The sequence below is a fragment of the Oncorhynchus nerka genome, linkage group LG27 (genome assembly GCF_034236695.1).
Source record: "Oncorhynchus nerka isolate Pitt River linkage group LG27, Oner_Uvic_2.0, whole genome shotgun sequence".
Taxonomy (NCBI): domain Eukaryota; kingdom Metazoa; phylum Chordata; class Actinopteri; order Salmoniformes; family Salmonidae; genus Oncorhynchus; species Oncorhynchus nerka.
In genome coordinates, this window is record NC_088422.1 from 41,200,993 (window position 1) to 41,207,758 (window position 6,766).

The window sequence follows — 6,766 nt, forward strand, 5'->3', positions numbered from 1 at the left end:
ATAGATATAGGTCTGTAGCAGTTTGGGTCTAGAGTGTCTCCCCCTTTGAAGATGGGGATGACCGCGGCAGCTTTCCAATCTTTGGGGATCTCAGACGATACGAAAGAGAGGTTGAACAGGCTAGTAATAGGGATTGCAACAATTTCGGATGATAAGATTCAGATTGTCTAGCCATGCTGATTTGTAGGGGTCCAGATTTTGCAGCTCTTTCAGAACATCAGCTATCTGGATTTGGGTGAAGGAGAAATGGGGGAGACTTGGGCAAGTTTCTGTGGGGGGTGCAGGGGTGTTGACCAGGGTAGAGGTGGCCAGGTGGAAAGCATGGCCAGACGTAGAAAAATGCTTATTGAGATTCTCAATTATTGTGGATTTATCGGAGGTGACAGTGTTTCCTAGCCTCAGTGCAGTGGGCAGCTGGGAAGTGCTCTTATTCTCCATGGACTTTACAGTGTCCCAGAACCTTTTGGAGTTTGTGCTGCAGGATGGAAATTTCTGTTTGAAAAAGCTAGCCTTTACTTTCCTAACTGCCTGTGTATATTGGTTCCTAACTTCCCTGAAAAGTTGCATATTGCGGGGGGCTATTTAATGCTAATGCCGTATGCCACAGGATGTTTTTGTGCTGGTCAAGGGAAGTCAGGTCTGGAGTGAACCACGGGCTATATCTGTTCCTGGTTCTACATTTTTTGAATGGATCATGGTTATTTAAGAATGTGAGGAAAGCCCTTTTAAAGAATAACCAGGCATCTTCTACTGATTGAATGAGGTCAATATCCTTCCAGGATACCAGTTCGGTCAATTAGGAAGGCCTGCTAGCTGAAGTGTTTTAGGGAGTGTTTGACAGTGTTGAGGGGTGGTCGTTTGACCGCAGACCCATTACGGACACAAGCAATGAGGCAGTGATCGCTTAGATCCTGGTTGAAGACAGCAGAGGTGTAATTGGAGGGCAGGTAGGTTAGGATGATATCTATGAGGGTGCCTGTGTTTACGGATTTGGGGTTGTGCCTGGTAGGTTCATTGATAATTTTGTGAGATTGAGGGTATCTAGCTTAGATTGTAGGGTGGCCGGGGTGTTAAGCATGTCCCAGTTTAGGTCACCTAACAGCACGAGCTCTGAAGATAGATGGGGGGTAATCAATTCACATATGGTGTCCAGGGCACAGCTGGGGGCAGAAGGTGGTCTATAGCAAGCGGCAACGGTGAGAGATGTTGGTGTTTCTGGAAAGGTGGATTTTAAGACTGCTGAACAGCTAATCAAATGGCAACCCGGACTATTTTAATTGACCCCCCCCCATTTTTTACGCTGCTGCTTCTCACTGGTTATTATCCATGCATAGTCACTTTACCCCTACCTACATGTACAGCACCAGTCAAAAGTTTGGACACACCTACTACATTTTAGAATAATTGAAAATACATCAAAACTGGTATAGAATGTATCTGGTATAGAATGTATAATGTAGCAGGTGAAAGAAGTAGAAGAATAACATTGTTAAGAGCAGTTAAGAAACAAGGCAGGAAGCTCAGCCAACAAGGGTGTAGTCAAAAAGTAATTATAGATGAAAATAAAACAACTATTCAGCATGTGAACCTATTCCACTATATTCAACCTGCGAAGACTTGTCAGCTCCATAATTGACTTGCCTATTCTTCAAACTCAATTTGAATCCTGAAAGGAATCAGTATGAGCATTTGGAAAAGTAAAAAGCTAAGTGAGACACCGACAGGTTAGATTCCTCATAGATATTCAGCTCTCTTGTTTCATCATGGTCAGGCCTATACAGCACAATCAGAGGCAAACCTCCATAGCCTGCAATCAGCTCCAAATTCCTCCATTCCATGCACCAACTACCATCCAAATCATGGTAAGAATAATATCTACCCTGAGGGAAAGCGCAAGTGTGCATCCCAAATTGCACTCTATTCCCTTTACTGTGCACTAATTCTGACCAGGGCTCTGGTCACAAGTAGTGTACTATATAGCATTAGGGAATAGGATGCCACAAGACAGGATATCCTATTTCTACAATGAGCCCATTTATCTCAGTTGATAACTTGACTCCTTTCTCAAGCCACTACCTCTCAATACAGGGGGAAATTAATTATGAATATCAGTGAATATTCAAATAAATAAATGGGAACTGGGTTTGGTGGTCAGCCCCTGTATCTCAGAGGAGATAAATCCCTCTAGAGTCAAATTACTTATATATACTTTTTTTTTAAATTAAACATTGAATTCGCTATTAGCCCATAGAAATGCAGTGTCTGTCCTATATCTGAGAGATATAAGAAAGCTAAGGATTGTTTATTATTTGTTTATTTGTTTTTACCGGGGAATGACCTGTATACGTTTGACCTGGAAATGCCCTATTCACTTCCATACATTTCTCATCCCGGTACTGGATTACCTTCAGACAAGTCTTGTGAGGCTTGTGGGCGTAGTAGAGTAAAAACAACAAACATGCAGACATTTTCGTGAGAAGTCCGATTTTCAGGATGTCTCCTGGTCTGACAAACACTGTAGCTCTGCCACCTTCCACCCCAGATGTGGAAGGCCGACACGGCCGGATACGGTGGCTTGAGACGCAACCCATGCAAAAAAAAAAAACATATCTCTAGCTTAAACATACGGATTTTGATGGGGATTTGTATATTATGCTAATTAGATTTCCACGAGGGTGCAGACATCGACTCTACGTTTTTTCAAATATGGTGAGGTGATGGAGGAGAGGGTGCTGACCTGCATTCCAAAAAGACCATATACGCATCCAAAATGGAACTCCATTCACTGTATGGTGCACTAGGGCCCTGGTCAAAAGTAGTGCACTAGGGAATAGGGTGCCATTTCGGATGCAGGCCATGTCAATCTTCCGCCCACTCAGTAAATGTTGCAGCATCATTATATTGTGTGAGCTGTGGTCTCCGATGTCAGCATTGCAATTCTCTTCGAGGCAAATTAAATGTTCTTTAATGACACCTGTTGTGTTTCACAATGTAAAGTCATATTGGACGGCAATTAAGCATACCATTTTCATAGATTACAGACAACAAAGACACACAACAAGCAGTGGTGTAGTGGTGCCTGGAGAAGTGGGTATACTCAAATTTTGCCAAAACTTTACTGAATGGCCCGCCCGGCGAAGGAAAGGTGCCCTGTGTGAAAAAGTCTATGACAAACAGTAACATACACTCTGAATGACCTAAAATGATCAAACGCATATTGTTCATTCAATCAGGCCAATCCAAGCTGCACTGTGCAAGTAGACTAATAGGAGGCCTACTATTGAAATAGATAAATGAGGCTGTCAACTGAGTCAGAGGTTTCAGATTTTTCCCAAAATTTTCAGGTTTTCCCTCTCAAAGTCACACTTTTGTAATATATTTTTTTTAAGTATGTTATAACTCCACAACAATGCCAGTATACCACTTTTGAGGTCTGGGAAAAATCTAAGTAAGATTCGATTTTTTTGTGTTGTTACCCTTTAATTCAACTGAGCAGGCACCTACCACTGTTCAAATCAAATTCAAATCAAATTGTTTTGGTCACATACACATGGTTAGCAGATGTTAATGCGAGTGTAGCGAAACGCTTGTGCTTCTTGTTCTGACCGTGCAGTAATATCTAACAAGTAATCTAACAACTTCACAACTACCTTATACACATAAGTGTAAAGATGTCACGACTTCCGCCGAAGTCGGCTCCTCTCCTTGTTCGGACGGCGTTCGGCGGTCGACGTCACCGGCTTTCTAGCCATCGCCGCTCCATTTTTCATGTATCCATTTGTTTTGTCTTGTTGCCTGCACACCTGGTTTTGATTCCCCAATCAATCTACATGTATTTATTCCTCTGTTCCCCATCATGTCTATGTGTAAGATTGTTTGTGTTACGTGTGTATTGTTGACGCGCTAGACTGGCTTGTTTTTTCCGTGTTATTTTTCATGAAGATGTTTATTGTTAATCATAATTCTTGTGACTGTTTTGTGCGTTTTGCACTTTTGCCTAAATAAAGTGTGCGCCTGTTCACAAATCTCTGCTCTACTGCACCTGACTTCGCTACCAGTACGCACACATTCTGACAAAAGGAATGAATAAGAATATGTACATATAAATATATGGATGAGCGATGGCCGAACAGCATAGGCAAGATGCAGCAGATGGTATAGAGTACAGTAGATACATATGAGATGAGTAATGTAGGGTATGTAAACATTATATGAAGTGCCATTGTTTAAAGTGACTAGTGATACATTTATTATTACATTTTTTATTATTAAAGTGGCTAGAGATTTGAGTCAATATTTTGGCAGCAGCCACTCAATGTTTTTTTGTGTGTTTTTTTTTCAAGGGGTGGATCAGCTTAATATTGCGGACAGAATGTTGCTTCCAATGTAATTGTCTGCATCATTTCCAATGCCCCATATTTTTTTGGTAAATATATATATCCATACATGCATCCATACATACATATACACATATATACATACACATACCTATATAGACATACATACTTTTTAAAAAGAATATACATTTATTATTATTCCCCGCAAACCCTATCGCCAATCCCCAAATTGGAGTAAACTAATAAACACTTCTGTTTTTACCTTCAATTTATATATCTTATACACATTTTACAGACACAGTCTACTTTACAATAGTTCTCTCTTGTTTGTTCTTAGTCCTTCCTCTATTTCTGATGTCCATCCAGTTTGATTTCTATTTGTAACTATGATATTTCACAAAGGTTCCGAACCTATATACATTTTACAGACCCCGTATGCTTTACATTGTTTATCTTGTTATTAGTCCCACCCTTCAGCTCCATTCAACCCCTCCCATCTATCTCTCAAAATCATCCATTTCAGATTTCTATTTGCCAAATATTTTTCAACTGTGCTGTGATGCTTCACAAAATAATTTAACCTTCCTATTCTCATAGCTTCTACAGATTGTAAATAAAAAATAAACATTTGGCTTTGATGCACCTGTACTGTCCACGCCTTCTAGATGATAGCGGGGTGAACAGGCAGTGGCTCGAGTGGTTGTTTTCCTTGATGATCTTTTTGGCCTTCCTGTGACATCGGGTGGTGTAGGTGTCCTGGAGGGCAGGTAGTTTTCCCCCGGTGATGGGCTGTGCAGACCTCACTACCCTCTGGAGAGCCTTACTGTTGTGGGTGGAGCAGTTGCCGTACCAGGCGGTGATACAGCCCGACAGGAGGCTCTTGATTGTGCATCTGTAAAAGTTTGTGAGTGTTTTTGGTGACAAGCCACACTGTCTGTATGGGTGGACCATTTCAGTTTGTACGTGATGTGTTCGCCGAGGAACTTAAAACTGTCCACCTTCTCCACTACTGTCCCGTCGATGTGGATAGGGGGGTGCTCCCTCTGCTGTTTCCTGAAGTACACGATCATCTCCTTTGTTTTGTTGACGTTGAGTGTGAGGTTATTTTCCTGACACCACACTCCGAGGGCCCTCACCTCCTCCCTGTAGTCCGTCTCGTCGTTGTTGGTAATTAAGCCTACCACTGTAGTGTCGTTTGCAAACTTGATGATTGAGTTGGAGGTGTGCATGGCCACGCAGTCATGGGTAAACAGGGAGTACAGGAGAGGGCTGAGAACGCACCCTTGTGGGGTTTTGAGGATCAGCAGGGTGGAGATGTTGTTTCCTACCCTCACCACTTGGGGGCGGCCCGTCAGGAGGTCCAGGACCCTGTGCACAGGGCGGGGTCGAGACCCAGGGTCTTGAACTTAATCACGAATTTGGAGGGTAATATGGTGTTAAATGCTGAGCTGTAATCGATGAACAGCATTCTTACATAGGTATTCCTCTTGTCCAGATGGGTTAGGGCAGTGTGCAGTGTGATTGTGATTGCATCGTCTGTGGACCTATTGGGGCGGTAAGCAAATTGGAGTGGGTATAGGCTCTCAGGTAGGGTGGAGGTGATATGATCCTTGACTAGTTTCTCAAAGCACTTCATGATGACTGAAGTGAGTGCTACGGGGCGATAGTCGTTTAGCTCAGTTACCTGTTGTTTGGTTAGCTGTGTTTCAGTACCACACATGAGATTAAGTTTGCATAACAAATGGCCACTGGATTGACACAAATAATCTTGATATTATTCTGCCAGGTAGGCATAGGTTACTTTGTTGCTCGTTAACGTTTAATAGAGGTTTTTGGCAAAGCCTTTCCATCTATCAGAAGACGGTTTGTTCTATCATTAGCATCACTATATTTTTCCTGTTTCTTAATCGTTTGAAACCTGGATATTTTACTTTATATTATGAAGCATGTCTTACCTTGCTTCAAAGTAACCTAGCCAAAATCCCAGCATAGAAATGTGGAGGAGATTTTTTTTAAATCATAGACTTCTTCATATATACTCTCCTTGTTCTATTGGTTTCCAAATCAACTCTCTTTCATTGTTTAGCAGCCGATGGCATTATCCTAGTCATATTAGCAACCCATGATTGATAGTTGTTGCATCCTTTAGATCTTCCTTCTTTCTAAATTTCGAATGGATATTTCAATCTCTGTCCATGAAACCACTTGCATGTGCGGTGGGCATTTTAGAATGGTGCTTTCAGCAAATTGCATTTTGGAACATTAGCTCGTAGGCCTACCACCATGTGCACACTGATGCACTTAAAATGTGAAGAAATAATAGCTTATCAACATCTTAAGTGAAACATTCTGATCTGTTCCATCAGCCTTATTAATTGATATGTTGTATACCTCCACTACACTACTTCGATACACATCGTTGGGATTAA